Below are 20,959 nucleotides of genomic sequence, written 5' to 3'. Positions count from 1 at the left end.
GCATCAAGGTGGGCCCCACTGTAAGGGCCACAGTGTCTTGGATGAGGCCGGGCCGCTCCCAATCCAATTAGTTCAGATCAAACTGTCCAAGTTATGTTTAACAATTTCTATGGATGGAGATGTTGACACTTAGACAGTAAGATCCACTGATCCAGACCGTCCATTAGTCCAAGATATATTTCATGGTCTACCGTGAAAACATCACATAATTTTGAAAAATATTAACCGTTTGATAAACGGCATTCAACGTGGACGGTCAAGATTGTTTATACAAAAATAGGTCCAGGGTCTATTTGCAGGGGCCAATCGGGGATTGCTTATGATTCCAGAAAATCACTTTTGATAGGCAATCACAACCATCCCATCTCTAAATGGAGCGGATTAGGTGAGACCCTAGATCCACCAAGGTGGGTGGGACCCCTGACTGTGGGGCCCACTGTGATGTATGTGACTAAATCCACACCGTCCATACATAATGAAAGGTCATTTTAGGGCATGATCTAAAAGAAGGCAGCATTTCCAAATCACAGATGGACCATAGTACAAGAAACAGTGGCGATTGACCATTAAAAACTTCTTGTGGGCCACAGAAACTTTGGATGAAGATGATATTTGTGGAGTCTCTTCATCCAGGTGTTTGTGACCTTATCAACAAGTTGGATTACAAATTAACATTCTGGTGTAATGCATTAAGTTTTTAATGGTGGGGATTCAAACACTACTGTTTCCCGTGGTTTGGCCCACCTAAGATTTGGGTCAGCTTCATTTTTGGGCTCATGAAGTAAAGTGATCTTTCAAAATAATTGGACGGTGTAGATTTAAGGCACATACATCACTGTGAGCCACACAGTCAGGGGTCCCAACTACTTCGGTGGATACGGCTGTACAAGCCCAAAGCAAGGATGATGGAACCATCTGATCAGTCCCATTTTTCATTGGTCTCAGAAGAAATGTTTTAGGAACTAAAGAGACGGTTCAGATATGTCGATTGGACCGTCCAAGCAAACCAATACAACTAGGGGCTTGTTTGGCCGGACGGATCCCACAGTATTAGATATCCCCGGATATGCATGACGAGCCAAACAGACCCGATAAACTCGTCTCAGGATATAAGCAATCTCATGCATCTTAAAACAATCCAGCGACATCACCATCATTACCTTAAAGTTGATCCCATCCCTTGGTTGGATGGATTGGAAGCAAAAATCCTGGGATACGGGGCATGCCAAACAGACCCAGTGAAGTTGTCCCGGGATATAGCAATCTTATGGATCTTAAACCAATACACTGACACCTTCATCGTTACCTTAAAATTCATCACATCCCTCCTAATCCCATGGGATTCGACCGACCAAACAGGCCCTAGGAATAACTTACGGAACCAAAAAGTACACTGGTTTTATATCTGGCCGTCGGAATGGACGGTTCAAATAAAAACTACCCATTGGTCCTGTTTCAGCTAACAAGTGTCCACTAATTAAGAGGTTAGCATCGTTCAGCCAATCTGATTTGAGATAGTAAGTTGACTTTTCGCAATTTAGAGTGTTTAATTTCACTTAATGTATCCACGTGTACAATTTCTGAGCGCCTGCATATCAAGCGTCATACAATGCCAGAGTATAAAATGAGCGCTTGGCTGCTCGGATTGGGTTCTACCGAAGGGGACCTGGCCAGTGGGGATTCAATTCCTACCGTTGAAAACGTCCTAGGGACCACCGTGATGTTTATTTTCCATCCAACCTGTTCATCAGGTCTCATAGACCTATACGAAGGGAAAACATAAATATCAGCTTGATCCAAAACTTCTGTGCTAGCTTTCAATCGCCACTGCTTCCTGTGGTGTGATCCATGTGAGATTTCAATCTGCCTCCTTTTCCGGATCCTTCCCTAAAATGATCTGCCAAAATGGATGGACGGATCGGATATAACATATACATCACGGTGGGCCTCAAAGATCCCCTGACATGACCTTCCATCTCTAGCAAGGTCCTGATTGGGGTAGGGTAGTACCCAATCCGCACCCATCCCATCAAATTATTACCCATTATTTATGCAGGTGTTGCTTATTCCACACACGTGAGAGGACTTGCCCATCCACACACAATCACACGTGCAATATGAGACTCGTATGCAAGAACCGAGCCATCCATCTCGCTGGAAGTAATCCGTAGATCTTGCACAAAAATCAACCAGTTTACATTCAGGTTAGAACAACGTTTGATGGTATTTGGGCTTTTCCTTTATCATGACGTGAGTCACCTTATGAATGGGTTGGATAGCATATAAACATCGCATTGGACTTTCCGATGATATCAATGCCCTCAAATCAGCCGGCATAATGGATGGATGGCATGGATATGATCCATACATCATGGTGGGCCCCACTGTTTTTTCTTTTTCTTTTTTTCCCTTAATTTCTCCCCATGTTTTCTGCCAAATATTTCAACCTGTAAACGACCAACTTTGGGATAAGAGGAAATCCAATCCGTGGCCCACAAATATGGTTGTCGCCCGGCCGGGATATTAATCGTACCATCCCAATCAAGTATTAAAATGTTATCACACCACAACCACATAAACATAAAATAGCTTTTAACACCATGTCTTTAAATTGAAAATCCGATTATAGGAAAATGGGATTATTAATGCTATCAGCTTCATCAGGCCAACTCGTGCGGATCTCCACATGCTCTTTAAAACTGCGGTTTTCCCATCAATAAAATCCATAAGCACGTATCTCATGTAAATGATTCTATACACAAAGGATTATATAAATCAATTTAACAATTTTAAGGAATGCATTATAAAGCATTTCGAGAATTTTTTTAATGGATTCATAGTTCTCAAAACGGATTAATCAGGAAATACCAGAAATAATAACTAAGAATACTTGGTTCGCTCAACAACACTCATCACTCAAAATGAAGTATAACTTAATATTAAATCTCTTGGCAATTAATCGTTCAGCAATGCCAATAACTGGCATAAATAATCTCTAAGAATAGCCCAACATAAGGCCTATGATTCACCCAACATATCCCAACATAAGGCTTATGAATCACTCAGCAAAGCCAACACGAGTCATATAATTCACTCAGCATTGCCAAAACGAACTATATAATTCACTCAGATCACCCAGATCCATGGCTCAAGTGGTAGACTGAGTAAAAGATACCTTGTTTCTATCAGGTTTATCTTAACCATCAAATCTCATCCATTGAAGCTAACTATATATATATATATATATATATATATATATATATATATATATATATATATATATATATATATATATATATATAATTCACTCAGAATCAGATCCTCAATAACACTCATCAGCATTTACAAATACTCACTATGATAGTTTCATAATCATTTCGAAAGGATAGCATATTCCACGACAATTTCAAGACTACTTTGCAAATGAAGGATGTGTAACAAGACTTTCCAAAGAAGGCATTGTTAAGTTATATAAAAAAAAAAACTTTCAAAATATAGTATATAACAAAAAACTTTGCAAAAATTAAGTACTTTTAAAAAACAGCACAAGTCACAATAACCATTTCCAAATATAAAACACTGATAGACAAATTAGAAAAAGAAAAAATACATCTTGGATTTAGAACCACTTACCAAAACATTGCCATATTTATACAAAGTACATGCATTAGCTTCTAGCTAGTAAAATGTATAAATAAGAACTCTCGTTTTCTTCTCAGAAATAGCTTTCTTGGTTTTCTTCAGTCTTTTCCTTACCCTTCATTCTAAATTAGAAACTTTATATAAATAACTTTCCTACATGAGAACTTTCTTCAGATGAATCATGGTCAACAGAAAAGGTCATATCTTTGATTAAATGTCATATTATTTATGACCAAAATGGACAAATTTCATTAGTCCAAAACAGCACACTAGGAAATTTAGCCATGATGTTTCTAATTCCAACAGCTAATTTATTTCAGCCCAAAAATGATGCTTAAACTAACTATGGCCAAGAGGAAATGATACTAAAACTCTCACTTGTAAGTCCTAGGATTGGAAAAACGTATTACTCAACAAAACATCAAGGCATGGTTTACAAGAAATTCCAAAAATCATGAAACCATTCGGAGATAAGAACTCTCACTTTACAATTTTTAAAAATCCACTAAGACTAGAAATTACAGATTTGTTAACCAAGAGGAATTTGCGAAATGGTTTATCCACAATTGGGCCCAATATATAATGGATGTCCTTGTTTTGAAGAAAATATAGTTCCAATCAAGTGCACTTCTTAAGGATTTTATTTAATCTTATTTCTTGAGGTACATTGTTTTGAAATATCAGCTAACCATTCTACCCTCATTTTCCGTCTCCTCCAAAACTATTTGAAGATTTACAAAGATCTCGGTGCTCATGTTCAGTCGCTCCATTTAACCATACATTAGAAAGAAATTTCTTTGCTCTAGAAATTTCAGGATCATTTTTAGGATTCGTTGTGGTGGAAGGATCCTGCAAAATGGGAACCAAGCCAAAGCCAAATTTTAGTGGGGCCTATGTCCTGAAAATCAAATTAGGTGACGGCAGGTTTTTTTTCTCTGCTTTATTGCAATTTGGAGCATGTTTAGTTGTTCTAAAACCTCCATAATTGCAATTACGCAGAGGAAAGTGCAGCTTTAGCATGAAGAGTTTGGTGGAGTGCGTTGGGCCTGCCAAATACCAATTAGGCTTAATCCCGATTATGCGGATCCCGTAACCAAATAGACCCTTATTACTACCAATAGTTAGTTTTGGAAAAAATGTAACCGAGACCTGAATGCCATCACTTCGCAAAATGGTCAAAAACTCACCAATTAGCTCTTGATTTACACAAAGGAGTTCTATAACCTTGTTGTTCTATAGATACCATCAAACCGTGTTTTCTGTTACAGAAGATCGCACGAACCATAACTGTAGAGCATACTAATCAAGGCGATTGTAACTATCTGCTAATAAAAGGAGACAGAAGCGATTGTAACTATCTGCTAATAAAAGGAGACAGACTATGATTAAACCAAAATACAATAGATTTTATCTGAAGGTAGTCTTGTCCATAGCATACATCCCACACTGGAGAGATTAGTCGTACATGGCTTTGATACCAATTAAACCCTATACCCTAAACTCTAAAACATTCCACTGTAATATAGCAAAAATACTATAGCATAAGTACTGTAGCAAAATTAATAAACTGCTTGGGATATCTGAAAAGATAAAACTAGAGTTTTTTCATAAAACATCAAAATAAGAAACTACAAAGCATAATTATAAAACAGATGGCAAAACATAAACAAGCTATAATACTTGACGGAGACATTATTATGATGGGAGTTGATGAGAGCGTAAATAGATGGTACGGAAATAAAATCTCCAATAAAATGAAAACTGAAAACACGACATGCAAATAATCTCTTAATACGAATTCTGAACTTAAAATAATTTTTATTTCTTACAGACATGGCATAAAGAAATAAACTCAAACAGACTCTTTCAATTTTTCTCTACTCTCTGTAACTCTTCTAGTCTCCTTATTGCAAGAGTGACGACGAGTATTTATAGGCGACTCGCGGCTCGCTTGTGGACTTCAAAACATACTTCCAATCTTCAAAACCTTATCGACTGGTGTGGATGTGACGGCTGTCAGGCCACGTATGGGGGCACCTGGGGATCACGTGGGACACTTGGTCATCGCGTGGGACACCTGGCCATCGCGTGGGACACCCAACCATCTGAAACTTGCACAAGATGAACTTAATGGCCTTCTCGGCGAAGGTCTCATTGAACCCACTGCTTCTCTATGGGCTTGTGAAGCTTTCAATGTTATGTTAACAAGCACTCTAAATAAGTGCAAGGAAAGCTTCATCTTGTCAACAACTATAAACTATTGAATAAATACCTCCAGGATGACAAGTTCCTGCTACCCTACCATGCCTCATTGTTTCAACACTTGGCAAATGCACACATTTTTTCCAAGTTTAATCTCAAAGCAGGGTTTTAGCAAGTGGGTATCAGCCTAGATGATCATTATAAGACGGCCTTTACTGTCTCAAATGTACATTACCAGTGGATAGTCATGTCGTTTGGATTGAAAACCGCCCCGTCACTTTTTCAAAAAGTGATGGTCCGAATCTTTCAACCCATCCTTCACCACTGTTTGGTCTAATATTGATAATCTCCTGTTGTATTTACCAGATAAAAAACTCACAGTAAACTCCTCCAGTAGTTCCATACAATCTACGTGAAAAATGGCATCATGCTCTCAGAAAGAAAGATGCGCTTGGCTCAAACAAATACCGATTTCAGAGGAATAATCAGAATGACTTGCTGAGTCTTCTTCGGAATCATACCCAATAGCCATGACAGCCGATGGGTCATATTCGTCACAGAGGGAGAAGACGGATTCAAGATCATCGTCTTTCTGTAGAAGAAGAGAGAATGCTTATTCAATCATCTTTGCATACTTTGGTCGGTGTCACTTGGGGCATTGCTTTGAGAAGTGCACTTTCTTATTGTAAATGTAGCAACGATCGGTCGTTTTGCAACGAAATGGTTTCTTCTTGAGAAACTTCCACTTGTGCTTCTTTTTGTATCTACGTCATAGATGATACAACTCATTTTTTGGATATGCCCAGGTGCCCCCATACGTGGCCTGACAACCGTCACATCCACACTAGCCGATAAGGTTTTAAAATTTTGAAGTACGTTTTAAAGTCCGCAAGCAAGCAACGAGTCGCCTATAAATACCCGTCGTCACTCTTGTAGTAAGTAGGCTAGAAGAGTTAGAGAGAGTAGAGAAAAACTGAAGAGTATGTTTGAGTTTGTTTCCTTATGCAATGTCTATAAGAAATAAAAATTGTTTTAAGTTCATAGTTCATATTAAGAAATTATTAGCATGTCGTGTTTCCAACTTTCATTTTATTGGAGATATTATTTTTTACGCTCATTGTCCCCGAACTATCCATTTATGCCCTCATCAACTCTCATCATACAAATGTCTCCGCCAAGTATTATTACTTGTTTAGGTTTTACCATCTGTCTTATAATTATACTTTATAGTATCTTATTTCGATGTTTTATGAAAAAACCTTAGTTTCACCGCTTTAGATGTCCCAAGCAATTTATTAATTTTGCTACAATACCTATGCTACAGTACAGTTGAATGTTTTAGAGTTTAGGGTTTAAGGTCTTGGGTTTAATTTAGGGTTTACAGTTTAATTAGTATCAGAGCCATGGACAGCTAATCTCTCCAGTGTGGAATGTATGCTATGGACAGGACTACCTTCAGGTAAAATCTATTGTATTTTGGTTTAATCATAGTCTATCTCCTTTTATTAGTAGATAGTTATAGTCGTCTTGAATAGTATGCTTTACAGTTGCGCTTCGTGCGATCTTCTGTAACAGAAAACGAGGTTTGACAATATCTATTGAATGGCAAGGTTATAGAACTCCTTTGTGTAAATCAAGAGCTAATTGGTGAGTTTTCGACCATTTTGCCGAGTAATGGTGTTCATTCTCCCCCTTGTAGCGAATACGGTCTCGATAAAACAAAGCGAGTTAAATCAAACTATGTGGCACCAAAATAAGTAGAGTTTGCTAAAGTTACCTGTTCCAAAACATACATCCTACATGTTTCACCAAAAATATGAGTTCTTCAAAAACACTCCCTCTTGCGTCTTATTCTGGTAATAAGCATGATTATCTGTATGAAATAGAGTACGTAGACAACAAGGTCCCAGCAACCCAATCCCCAGTCTCAAATTCCTAACAGTTTTTCCAAAAAAATAAACCTCCATCACAGCCAAATTCAAACACCAAACAGCAAAACTCTATCCGAGAACATGCCCTGTCTTTCCAAATTCAATCAGGCACCGATACATGCCAACCAGCTTGAAGAGTTCATCACTCTTCACTTGCATCAAGAAAATTTATCTGCGTGGAAAAGAAAAGGATACACTCATTTGCATTTTGGTGTTGTTCGACTTGCAGTCACTTTCCATGGTCGGAAAGGACTCCCAACAGCTTGGGAACTTTCTTTGTGTTGGACATAAGGTTCAATTCGTCCTCCAGCAGCCGCAGATATCTACTTTCCCTTTCACCAGCCAAGCATTTGCTCCGCCACCAAGGCAGGCTACCCCTCAGTATCTACCATGGAGTCCTCCAAGTGTTCAATGGGCCTCCTCCTCCTTGCCTACCCAGCTCCCAAAGCTTGCTCCTCCTCCCGCACAAACAATCCATACACTATGATTACTTCTACTGAAATGTATTATAGATGTTCTTAAGAGCACCACCAGGAGAGATGAACTGATATACTTGTCTGAGTAATTCACAACACGATTTTGAACAAACGTACCTAGTGAAGCCTTAATCATGCAAGGGGATGACCAACAGGAGAAACACCGCATATCAATTGCAGAAATCATTCATGCATCTATGGTTCTTCCATCGCTGCAAACTGCCTCAAGAATCAGTTAAGCAATCTGAAGGTACTACAATTTCCATAGCATAAAACCACATATAAATATCATGAAAATCAACTACGGCAAGAATCCCTGCTCAAATATTTCAGAACATACAAGAGGTAAAATGGCAATCAACAGGAGCTGAGGGGTGGGAAATAAGATAAAAACTTTGATACTCTCGCAGTGTGATAGATGATAGGCAGGCACTTAGAAATTGCACATGTGGCAGGCAATTAGTCAAATTAAACCATCCAAATTATCATAACCAGTTTAGAGTTATCATGGAATATATGACTATAGGATTGGTGGACATTTATTGGACAGTTAAAATGAAACAAGCATGCATTAACAAGGGGCTATACAACATTCATATTTCCACAAACAAGTGTCCACAAATCAAGGTTTACAATTTTTTAACCAATATGATCTTGGTATGTAACCTGACGACAGTGGGATGGACAATCTAGTAGGTTTTATTTGAGTTAGTACACGCAATGGGTACAATTTCTGCGTGCCTGTGTATAAAGCATCATGCGCACACTGAGTAACATAAAACTCCTTGTAAAATCAGCCATAATAATAGTTTTTTTTTAAAGTAAAATCATTATCCTATTACAACTGAGCCCTTCAATATATCACAACTGATAACTCCCAAAGGTTTTGTACAGTCTATGTAACTTGCATACAAACAAGTGTTAGATAGAACAATGCTCTGGAGCTGGTATGCTAACAAATTAAAATGGCTATACAAGAACCGTGCTAATCTCACATGCACTAGTAAGAAAAAGCTGCCCATGAGCATTTTGCTTGTTCACATAGGCAGTTGACCCCAGTAGAAAAGGGTGCTGTATGTATACATATTCACAAAAGGGTGCGATATGTATACATATACACACCTTACATGTGCATGTGAGATTAGCTGTTTCAGATATGCACAACTGACATGTGGAAGCACTCCATGTTATATAGTATCAGGTAAAGGCCTGAAAAGAGCATTTGAAACAAGATAGCTGGTGCTCCATTTGATGTTGCAAATGCTCTACTCAAGCCTTTACCTAAAGTTGCAGTAGAAAGTATTCAACTCGCATAAGAGCTTTAAAAATCTGCATTCAGTAAAGAAGCAAATGAGTTAGACTGAAAGTGGGCCAATTTGGAAATTCATCCTGATGATGTTATAACCAACCTGTTGTTGCATTTGAAGACAACAATGACTGTCGGTATGGGCCATATGGCCCACAAAGCCGATACTATAAAACCATTGTACAAAAGCCACTGTAGAAAAGGGGAAACCAATGAAAATTCCTTTCAAAATCTCTCTGATCTATTTCACCTTCATTAGCAACTCGGGCACATTCGACTTGAGCTGAAATGAACAATGCCTCAAATTGCTGCAAATTCTTGTGAAACTTTAAAAACCCCACCTCCCCGTCACTTCCAAATCCAATTTCCGAAGCAAAGAAAATGGGAAGATGGCTTGCATGAACAGGTGAGATTAAGATTATAGAGGAATTATGATTACCCTGCAAATTCCATTTATTTAATTTAAAATTTCAAAAATAAAATAAAAATAAAAATAAAAAAGCACAACAAGAATCAGCATCCCTGATGCTGCTGCACGTCAGTAAGATTGACAAAATAGTCTGCTAACACTTACAAAAAACTACTAAGGAGGCTGACACCACCCATACAAAGGATGCTAAATATGACAAACAGAATCTCAGGGTTTTTGTTTCATGGCAACAAATTCTTTAGGCCCTTTTAAATTGCCAAAAGCCAAACAACACCTAAAAGAAAAACAGTGCCAAAGTCTAGTAGTCATGAATTCTCCATTTGGTAGCAATGAGAAGCAAAAAGTAACTAAAATCATTGCTGCCAAAACAAGACTAAATGGACTGGTTTTTCACAATGAACGCTTTGAGAGACTCAATTAGTTGAAAACGGAAAAAGAAGAGGCACATGATACTCTAGTGGACTATGATGAATCATATTCAAACATCCATTTTACTCCTACAAGCAAATCAAAACTAACTCCTCAAGAAGCATACACACTGCGATGAGAGGGTCACGAGTCCAGCCAGTTGGACCCCAAGTTGCCATACACCCAGTGCATAACTTCCAACCTTTCATGTGTGGGGCATCCAACCTGTCCAATAAGTTGGACCCATCATAAGGATCACCTTCTACAAAAATTAAAAAATCAGCAACACCCACTCATCGAGTGGACCAAACTTACACTTTGTTATTTATCAATGACTATGCATTGTTTTCTATGGTGTAACACGCCTAATGAGTCGACCACACTTGCATTTTGTTATTTATCAATGACCATAATTTGCTTCCTATGGTGTGGCCCAACTGATGAGTGGATAGTGCTATTTTTGCACAAGGTGATCCTCATGGTGTGGCCACCTTGTTGGAAGCACTGGATGTTGCACGCACATGATAGGCCAGAAGTAATTCAACGGGTGGAACAGTTGGACTAGTTATTTATTTCTATGGTGTCGCACACCTGATGTGTTGCCCACACTTGCATTTTTGTTATTTATCAATGACCATACATTGTTTCCTATGCTGTGGCACAACTGATGAGTGGATAGTGCTCTTTTCGCACAAGGTGATCCTCATAGTGGGGCCACCATGCTGGAACTGCTGGATGTTGCAAGCACATGATAGGTCAGAAGTACTTCACCGGGTGGAACGGTTTGACTTGAGATCTCCGCAACAGACCATCATCATCTAAGCCGTATCCAAATTAATTGAGAGACCTGCAATAGAACTAATAATGGACAGCTAAATAAAACTAACATTTGCTAAGACGCAACAAAGGTGTACAAGGCATCCCGATATTCACTCCTCTACATATACCTCGCATGATTTTTGGGACATGGCATCATGACAGTGGAACCAACTGGTGGATAGCATGATTATGGGCAGTGCCTAGTACACAGGTATGTGCCTAGCAAAGGTTTATAAAACAAGTGAAAATCAATGGAATGCTTGAAAACAACTGCAGCCTGAGGGATGGAGGGAGATCGAGTATTGAGATATCATGAACATCAAGAAGCTAGAAAGATCTACAACAATAATATAACAGCAATTCCTAACAAGATAGTCCATGACAGCGCTTGTATCTTGCCTCAAGCGTAAATATTGCATCTAAACCGTCTGTCTACTGGGTCCCATCTATAATTGCATGGATAACCCACAGTCATAAAACTCACCAATAGGGTGATCCGGGCCATTAATTTTCCACGTCAACAGTTTAACTAGTTCAGTTTTCACTATCCATCTAAACTCCACAGTTCAAATAACTTGGGATCATCTGATGAAAGCACTTTTCAACCATGGTTCAACAAAGGATATGAACCACTACATGGATGGCCAAGACCCACCCAACCCATCATGCAAACTTAATGGAGGAGGGTCCCATCGATGGATGCAAACTCAAGGGCGATTAATGCATCCATACGGTCTGTCTAGTGGGTACAATCCACTGATGACCCATGGTCATTGGTAAGAATATCAGTATCATATTAGCCAATATGACCATATCATATTTGTATCGGCACGAGATGATACATGATGCGGTTAATATCAGTCCGATACAAAAAAACTTGACCCGTATTGGCTTGTATCGGCCGAAGCGGGATGTATCAGCAACAATACGGCTGATACAGCCGATACGACCAACTTTGAATTTTCTTTTTTCAAAATTTCACTCAAGTCTCTTCTTCTTTTTTCATTTAAACCATGAAAGAAGCTTAAAAACTCATTTTAGGCAAGATTTAGAGCTGGGATTTAAAAATGATTTCAATGGGATTCTACAAATCAAAGTGAAGTAGACCATTATGGGAATAACAAAAAGAAGGGTAGAACTTCCCTTTCTTTTTAATATTTTCATCTTCTACTTGTTGTATTTCATTGCAATGGGCACTAGTTCACCAAATCATGATTGATTTGTGTTCAATTAGGGCCCATTTAGTTGACCATCAATAAGTCAAAACGACAGAAAACATTCTCATTAAAAGAATGGACCAATACACCATTATATGTGTATCCAAAAAAAAAAAAAAAAAGGAGAAGAAGAAGAAGAAGAGAAGAATATTGATTCTTGAAGAAGAAGAAGAAGAAGAAGAAGATTGATTCTTGAATATCTTATCACTCTTTTTTTTTTCCTAAAAATTTACTTAAAGATTCTTGAGTATCTTATCATTCTCTTTTTTTCTTCCTAAAAATTTACTTAATTTTTGACTTTAAAAAATTCTAAATGATACGGGCTAATAAGTCCTTGTTATAGATATGCATGGTGTGCCGTAAAGGTAACAATGGCAACCGTTACATGTTACAGGGTCGTAACAGCCATAACAGCCGTTATGGGAAAAAATGACCTGTAATTGCCGTTAACAACACATTACATCCCCTATAAAGGTCATAATAGCCCCGTAATGGTCTATTATGGAACATATATAGGTTTTTTATACTTTTTAATCAACATTACAGGGTAGATATAGGTTTTTCGGAGTTTTTTCAATAAATAAAAAAATAATAATAAAAAAGAGAGACCGTAAAGGCCGTAACAGCCGTTATGCTCCGAATCGTAAACGTAACGGTGGTGGCTGTTACGGCCACTGTTACCATTACGGAACACCTTGCAGATACATGACGTCACATCGTGTCATTTTTCCACCGGGCTAATACAACGACCGATACCGACATTCAGAACCATGCCCATGGTTGAAAAGTCACTGACAGGGCAATCCCAGCCATCAATTTTCCACGTCAAAAGTTAAGAGCTAACAATTTCTTTTTTTTCACTGTCCATTTAAACTCCACAATTCGGACAGTCAGGATCATCTGATCAGCAAAATTTTCAAACATGGGTGTACATCAACAGATGGGACCCACTCTGCAGTGACCACCATCCACTTCTCCAAGCATCACATGCACTTGATGCAGTAGGAACTCTAAATGATAATTATACAACATAACATACAAAAATTCCAAACAATTTAAGCCATAAATGCTCAACAGAAACGCCAGAGAGAAAGAAAGGGCCAGAGGTAGTGCGTGAACGCCGCCGGATGCAGAGGTTTATCGACCGATTCCTGTTTTGTCTTTCTTTCACACTCCAAATCCAGGAAGAGATCGGTAAACCGCTGCGTCCAAAGAACGCCGCAGCTTCATCTTTCCTTCCAGCAGACAGCGAGCAAAGACCATCAACTAACATAAATAAAAACAACATGAATCAAACCTCTCGACAAGAATTCCTGCTGAATTCGACACCAAAGTGAACGAATCTAATCTTTCAAAGTAATACAGACCTGAAATTTTCTAAATTGAACGGATCTGATTTTTAAAAGCACTATAGACCAAAATTTCACAAAAAAAAAGGGGGGGAATTATCGGTGAAGCTCATCAGCAAACGTTGCACTAATCCAAACCGTCGGTTCTATTATAACCACGGTGGATATAGCACGCCATGGACACCAAACAGAATAGAAGGTATCCCAACGCTTAGATTGTTGTCTTCCAAATGGATGGTTAGGAAGCTATACAGCAACGGTCCACATTCAAAGAGGAAAATGATAAAAATGCAGAGGTTACGATCATCAAGCCGGAATGATTCTCAGGGCAACAACCATTTATATAGTGGAAATTAAGATCAACGGTTTGGATCGCCGAGAAATGGGCCTCATGTGTACAGAATGCTGCTGTTAAGCAAACCATATAAGTTTGCTGATGCGCAGTACCGAAAATCCAACATATTCAGAAAAAGAAAGGAAGGAATGGAGACGAAAATCACAAACTCTATAAAATCATTTTTCTGGAATTATTTTAAATAGAAAAAATAGGAGATTTTATCTTCCATTTGAGAAATCATTTCGAGATGTCTATAATGGAAAATTCACCAAAAAATCAAATAAATAAATAAATAAAATATCATTTGCCCTGGTAAAAAGCTTAGATCTGTTTTGATCATCCACGTTCAACTGTCAAATGAGCTCATATTGCAAAAATAAATCCAAAAATAGCTGAATATCATTTAAAAAAAAAAAAAACTATTCGTGCAAATTTAACTATCAGATGATACGGAAATTCCAAAAAATTGAAAAAAAAAAGAAAAGAAAAGAAAAGAAAAGAAAAAAGCTGAAATAAAGAAAAACAAATTAAAAAGGAAAATCGAGAAAGTAGAAAAAATGATCCTCTGAATCCTAGAATTAGATGAGCCAAAATTCCGAAATAAATGAAAAATCAGCTGAAAATCACGAGAGAAAAAATCTCAAAAGGGAGAATGGGAAGATTTGAAAATCTCTTTCTACCAGATCTGTTGTTTGCGTTGGGATCTGTACCATATGAGATGAGACGTCAGGATTCTCTCTCTCTCTCTCTCTCTCTCTCTCTCTCTCTCGCTGGAAGCTGATGACAGAGAAAACGGAGAGATTTCTAGGGCAGAAGAGCCTGAGAAGAGAGAGGGGGAGCTACTGTTTTTAAAACCAACAGATTGTACTTTGACAATAATGCCCCTGGAATCATAACGGATTTTACGCCGGTTATCCTCGGCCGATCTTATTTGAGTAGAGAGTTCGAGTTGCCTCTGTCGCGACTCAGGTGCCAGCGTCTATCGACGCCACTGGGGCCCACTTGCTGAATGATCAATGATCGGAACCATCCATATATTTCAATATATTATATAAGTTTAATATCAGAAATTTAATCTGAAAATATCATTTTGAAAAACATCATCTGTAGTTAAATTTTTAAGAACGAATAGAAAGTTTTCAATGGCTCTAATTCAATTGAAAATAATCAACGGCTGAGATCATTAATAAAATTTTATAATGATTGAATCAGTTTATATGGTGGTAACTAGAATATGGACCGTTCAAATCATCGGATCATCTTAGAATGTTGCCCCAGTGGATTGCGACACAAGCTTGATTCTAAGTCGCGACGTTGGCAAACAGAATTCTTTGATATACAAATAATACGGCGATTCGCGCGATCGGCGAGCGTGGACGATGCGCCCTTGTATTGGAACGAGAAACGGTGATGTCGTCTCCTCTTCCGAGGGAACCGATTGGCTACTCCACCTCACACCATCCCCGTGGCCGATGGTCGGTGCTACGTGGACCCCACCATGATGTATGTATTTCATCCATTACATTCATCCATTTTTAAAGAACATTTTAGGGCTTTATTGCAGAAATTAGGGGGATGTAAATCTCAAATGGACCACACTACAAGAAAACAATAGTGATTGAATATCCATCATTTAAATCCTCTTAAGGACCATTGTACTGTTTATTTGACATCCAATCCCTTAATCAGGCCATAAATACGTAGGTGAATGGAAAAAACAAATATCAACTTGATCTAATATTTTTATAGCCTCCAAAAAGTCTTGAAATTGCAATATATTTCATTTTTTTTATATTTCTATGAAATAATTTTAAAAAATAGATAAATAGCATAAATGAAACACATACATTATCATGGGGCCCACGTAGCACCAAGACCAGCCATTGGCCGGTTACAAAGGAGTAGCCAGTGGCGGGAAACGGATCGGCTACTTCCCCCGCCACCACCCAATGGCCAGTGGTTGGTGTTTTGTGAAACTCAACATAATGTATTTATATAATTTTTTCCGTACATCTATTTTGATAGTTTATTTTATACCATGGAACAAAAAAGAGGTAAATAAAAGTTTCAAGTGGACTACATTACAGGAAATAGTGTTGAATGAAGTTTGACCATTAAAAAATTTTTGGGCAATATAAGAGCTCTGGATCAAGCTGATCTTTGATTTTTCCTTTCATCTAAGGTTTGTATGACCTAATCAACGGGTTGAACGTTAAATAAACAATTCAATAGTTCTTAGGAGGATTTTAATGGTGGATATTCAATTACTGTTACTTTTCTGTGGTGTAGTCCACCTGAGATTTATATTCCTCTCATTTTCGTGATAAATCCCTAAAATTGTTATGTAAAAATGTACTAATGGAATAGATAAAACACATACATCATGGTGGTGCCCACGGAGCACCCACCACCAGCGACGGGGCCGGTGGCAGGGGATCGAGTAGCCAATCCGTTCTCGTAAAGGACCGGGATCCTCGACAACACTTGCTGGAGGGAGAGTGTGAAACAACCGAAGCCTGTGGGCCCAATTGATGTGTGTATGAAATCCACTCCATCCATCAGCTGAAAAATCTCATTCTATTAACTTATCTAAAAATACAGGCCGCCTATCGACCTACGCAAGTCACGATAGCGTCCTCTTTCTTTAAACAACGCTCACATGTTTAAATAACACACGATTTTTAATTTTGACAAAAGGGGCCTATAATTCAATGATCTAGACTGTTGGTATGTTGTGTCCCACTGAAAATAATATATTCTCTCAAACCTTGATAACCATGACAAGAATAATTTTTTAAAATTTTCAGCCCACAGATAGATGGTGAATAAGACAAAGACATCGGTTTAAATATAATTAGAACGGATTCTCTTGGGGATTTCCCTATCCACGTAGGCAATCTAAAAACCAATGGTCTGGATTAGATATCCGTGACCTCAGATATCACAATAATAAATCACGTGTACAGTAAACGCATATGAGAGCCGCATATTATATAATGAGAAATTATCACATACAGAGCCTGTAAGTAAATGATTACATAAAGACCTTTCTTTCCCTAAGTGTTATGTACTAAGTCATAAGTACGGTTAAAATGATGGGGCCCACCGATAAGATCGAATATTCATGCTGTTCCACTAATTGAATTTTATAAAAAAAAATTAATCAATCTTCATCCATTGGTATGGCCCTATATTCAAGTGGGGCCCACCCAAATACTGGATCAGCTTGATTTTAACCATATAATCAAACCTTTGTAGGCCCCACCATGATGTATGTGTTTCATCCATGCCGTCCATTTATTTTTTTAGATCATTTCACGATATGAGACCAAAAATGAGGTATATCCCAATCTCACGTGGACCACATTATAGGAAACAATGTTGAATGAGCGTAAATCATTAAAAACTTTTTGAGGGTTGGATCAAGCTGATCTTTGTCTTTTCCCTTCATATGGCCTTATATGACCTAATAAACAGATTGGATGTCAAATAAATAGCACGGTGGGCCATAGGAGTATGTTAATAGTGGATATCCAATCACTATTGTTTTCTTGTGGTGTGGTCTACCTAAGATTTATATCCCTCTTATTCTTGGCATCATGCCCTAAAATGATCTATAAAATTGGATGTATCGAAATGGATGAAATACATACATTATGGTGAGGCTCACATAACATTGACCACTAGCAATCAGTCAATCCATTTCTTTCTCTCCTCCCTTCTTATTATTTCCCTAATTTATGGGATGTAAATTTATTTATTTTTCTTGAATACTCTTACCTAAGGGTGTAGGTTGAGTCAAACCAAGTCGAGCTAGCTTCAGCTCGACTCGACTCAGCCATTAGTTGACCTCAGCTTGAACTCGGTTTGACTCAGTCTTTGAGCTTGGCCAACCAGCTCGGTTCGGTTCGATCAACAGCTCAGGCCTGTTCGAGCTAAGTTCAAGCTAAGATCTAATTGAGATCGCCGTTGTAGCATTTTCACAAACGCCAAGACTACACTTTCAAAATCTAATTGTATTTGAGACTGCAACAATGGTTTGACAAGTATTTTATCAAATACCTCCTAAGCACTAATTTTTTTTTTTTAAGGATATTGGTTTTATATACATACTTTCCTTACCACCAGCTACATTTCTTTAAGTCATTTCATCGAACACTTGATAAGCAATATCAATGCCAAAGTGACTGAGTCATTGAACTATTTAGACTCAAATTCAATTCAAGCTGGGGTTTAATTTGAGTCCAGTGGAGGTGGGGCTACCTCAAACTCATATTCGAGCTCAAAAAACCAGCTCGACTCGGCGTCAGCTCCAAACCAAGAGCTTTATCGAGTCGAGTGGAGCACGGTGACCGTGCTTGTGTACACCTTACCAGGCCCGTTGCCTTTGTAAGTGGTAGCACACCTGATCTGTGGTATACTATGTCTCTGTATTAAATCCAGTCCGTCCATCAGTAGAAACCTTTCCTATTATGGTATCAGGCAGAAAATATGAGAGGTAAAATTCTTGGAGGGCTACAACACATGGAACAACAATAAGAAGAGGATGAGGGGAATATATTTGTGTGTAGGACCAAATAAGTTGGGAATTTTTTTATGTACGGTGAATATACTAAGAATAATTTTATGGACGAATTAGATTTCACACGAACATACCTGTGGGCCCCACTGGGCTCCGATGTGTTACAAACTGCGCTCCACCCTTACAGGACACAAGTCCCACATTGCGCGCGTGTACGCCGCACAACGCCGGATCCGTTCTTCGTTTTTGTATGGGAGCGGATTAGGTGAGAACCCGGATTCATCAAGATGTGTGGGACCCCTGATCTTGAGGGCGTGTTTGGGCAGTGGGATTAGGTGGGATGGGATTCATCTTGTCCTGTGCCAATTCCACTCCATGTTTCGGAAGAGTGGAAAAGCTTAGAATTACAATAGATGGAATTGCATTGGGTCCAGTGCCAATTATACTCAATTTTAACAAATTGTGTAAGTCTCACCATGATGTGTGGGTTATATTCACACCGTTTATTATTTTAAAGCATGGGCCAAAAAATCAGGTAAATCTAAAGCTCAAGTAGACCAAACATAGATAGCAACAGGGATTGAATATTTACCATTGAAAACATTTTTGGGCCACATAAGTTTTGGATCTACCTCATTTTTAGGCTCATGCCATGAACTTGCAAAACAAATAAACAGCTTAAATATAACACGTCTGTTATTCTCAGTAATTTTAAATGATGGTGGGTTCATCCATTCAATGTACCACCGTATTACCAACGAAACAGGGAATTAATCTTATCCCCTGACAACAGGGGACAATTCCTGCCATGGGTAATAATTATGTTCAAGTCACGGTGATGTATGTGCCTTAAATTCACACCGTCCAACCATTTTCAAAGCACATTTTGGGGCATAATCCCAAAACTGAATCATGCCAAAATCTTAGCTGGACCTCGCTCCTTGGTGGGCCCCACAGTCAGGTCCCACGCACCTTCGCGGATCCGGATCTCACCTAATCCGCTCCCGTTTTATATGTTAGCCCGTTTTAATTTTCCGTTTCTGATACGTGTGCCAATAACAGCGCGACGCGCCCTAAGGTGATTAAGTAGCGATTCGCGCGAATAATACCGGTCGACTTACAGTTTTAAAGTACGTTTGAGAAATCCAGGAAACAATCAGGTTTACATCAGACGCTTGGTGATACGTGAGTGTGGGGCCCATCTTAATGTATATGTTTTATATCCACCCCGTCCATCTGTTTTGCAAGATCATTACAGCCACAATCCAAATAACGAAGCAAATCCAAATCTCAGTTCGACCACACCACTTGGAAGGGTAATGATTGAACTCTCACCATTAAAATCTTCTTTGGGGCCTTAGGAAGCTTCTAGTGGTGGGCGTTAATCCACAGCGTTCATTTGTACATGCGGCGTTCCAGAAGGGAAGTGACAACCCCATCTTTCCCGCTAATATGTCACTTGTAGAGGACATCTGAACCATTAAATAGTGGACCCCACAATAAATATTTACTGTTGTGGGATTGATCAACGGCCATCCTTTAATTTTGAGTGTGGAGCGTCCTGATTTTGGTGATCGGCGATCTTGATGGTGGGGCCCGCTAAGTTAGCTTACAACCAACGGCAGGTGATCGGTTTTCTCGTCCCAAAAATACGAAAGACTCCAGCGTTAGTTTACCACCATTCAAAAAAGAAATTTGGCTTCTCAACCGTACACATGGCATATTTGCACGCAATCTAGACGGTCCAAATCATAACCCTACCCTGTATGGAGCATTACCTTAAAAATTGCTCTCAGAAGGTCTTCGAATGTGGCCCACTAGCTTTCATTTAACTTTTAACCGTCCATTTGACATCCACTAATTAGATGGTCCAGATTGATAGATCGATGTGATCTAAAGCTATGTTCCATCTACACTGGGACCCACAATTTTGACTGATCAACGTTACATCATACATGTGTGGAGGAGGATTAGTCACCGTTCCTTTCGAAATGGTGCAAAACTAACACAAGTGTCTAGCCCACATACGGTCGACACGCTGCCACGTGCGTCATTCATGACAAAAATGCACGGCCGAAATGCTGCCACGTGCGCCATTCTGACAAAAATGCCACGTACAGCTGTAGCTCCTGTTCAAGAGAGCGGATTAGGTGAGACCCCGGCCTCACCCATGACAGTACGGCCCTTACCTTGGGGCCCACCTTGATGAATTTATTATCTATCCACGCCGTCCATATGCTTTTCAAGGCTATTTCAAATATTATTCTAAAAATGAAGTAGATCCAATTATTGTGTGGACCATATCGTAAGAAAAAGTTGT

At 38.8% G+C, this 20,959-nt stretch overlaps 3 long non-coding RNA genes across 6 annotated transcripts; 1 reads left to right on the top strand and 2 right to left on the bottom strand.

Annotated features, from left to right (window-relative positions):
- Positions 1-5,371: 5,371 nt before the first annotated feature.
- Positions 5,372-6,862, bottom strand: LOC131257960 (uncharacterized). Of its 2 annotated transcripts, none has more exons than XR_009177738.1 (2): positions 6,313-6,862; positions 5,372-5,747 (listed from the first exon to the last, which is right to left on the bottom strand). It is a non-coding gene; the product is annotated as an uncharacterized LOC131257960 (long non-coding RNA). The 2 variants fall into 2 exon arrangements; XR_009177737.1 differs by having other exon boundaries at positions 6,366-6,862.
- Positions 6,863-6,886: 24 nt separating this feature from the next.
- On the top strand, positions 6,887-7,429 carry LOC131257961 (uncharacterized). The gene is made up of 2 exons (XR_009177739.1): positions 6,887-7,011; positions 7,246-7,429. It is a non-coding gene; the product is annotated as an uncharacterized LOC131257961 (long non-coding RNA).
- A 158-nt stretch (positions 7,430-7,587) lies between these two features.
- LOC131257959 (uncharacterized) lies at positions 7,588-14,996 on the bottom strand. Of its 3 annotated transcripts, none has more exons than XR_009177734.1 (2): positions 14,798-14,996; positions 7,588-8,504 (listed from the first exon to the last, which is right to left on the bottom strand). It is a non-coding gene; the product is annotated as an uncharacterized LOC131257959 (long non-coding RNA). The 3 variants fall into 3 exon arrangements; XR_009177735.1 differs by having other exon boundaries at positions 14,828-14,996; XR_009177736.1 differs by lacking the exon at positions 14,798-14,996 and adding an exon at positions 13,729-14,791.
- Positions 14,997-20,959: the final 5,963 nt, after the last annotated feature.

This window comes from Magnolia sinica, chromosome 10, assembly GCF_029962835.1.
Source record: "Magnolia sinica isolate HGM2019 chromosome 10, MsV1, whole genome shotgun sequence".
Classification (NCBI taxonomy): domain Eukaryota; kingdom Viridiplantae; phylum Streptophyta; class Magnoliopsida; order Magnoliales; family Magnoliaceae; genus Magnolia; species Magnolia sinica.
This window is presented reverse-complemented; position numbering and strand designations above follow the sequence as displayed.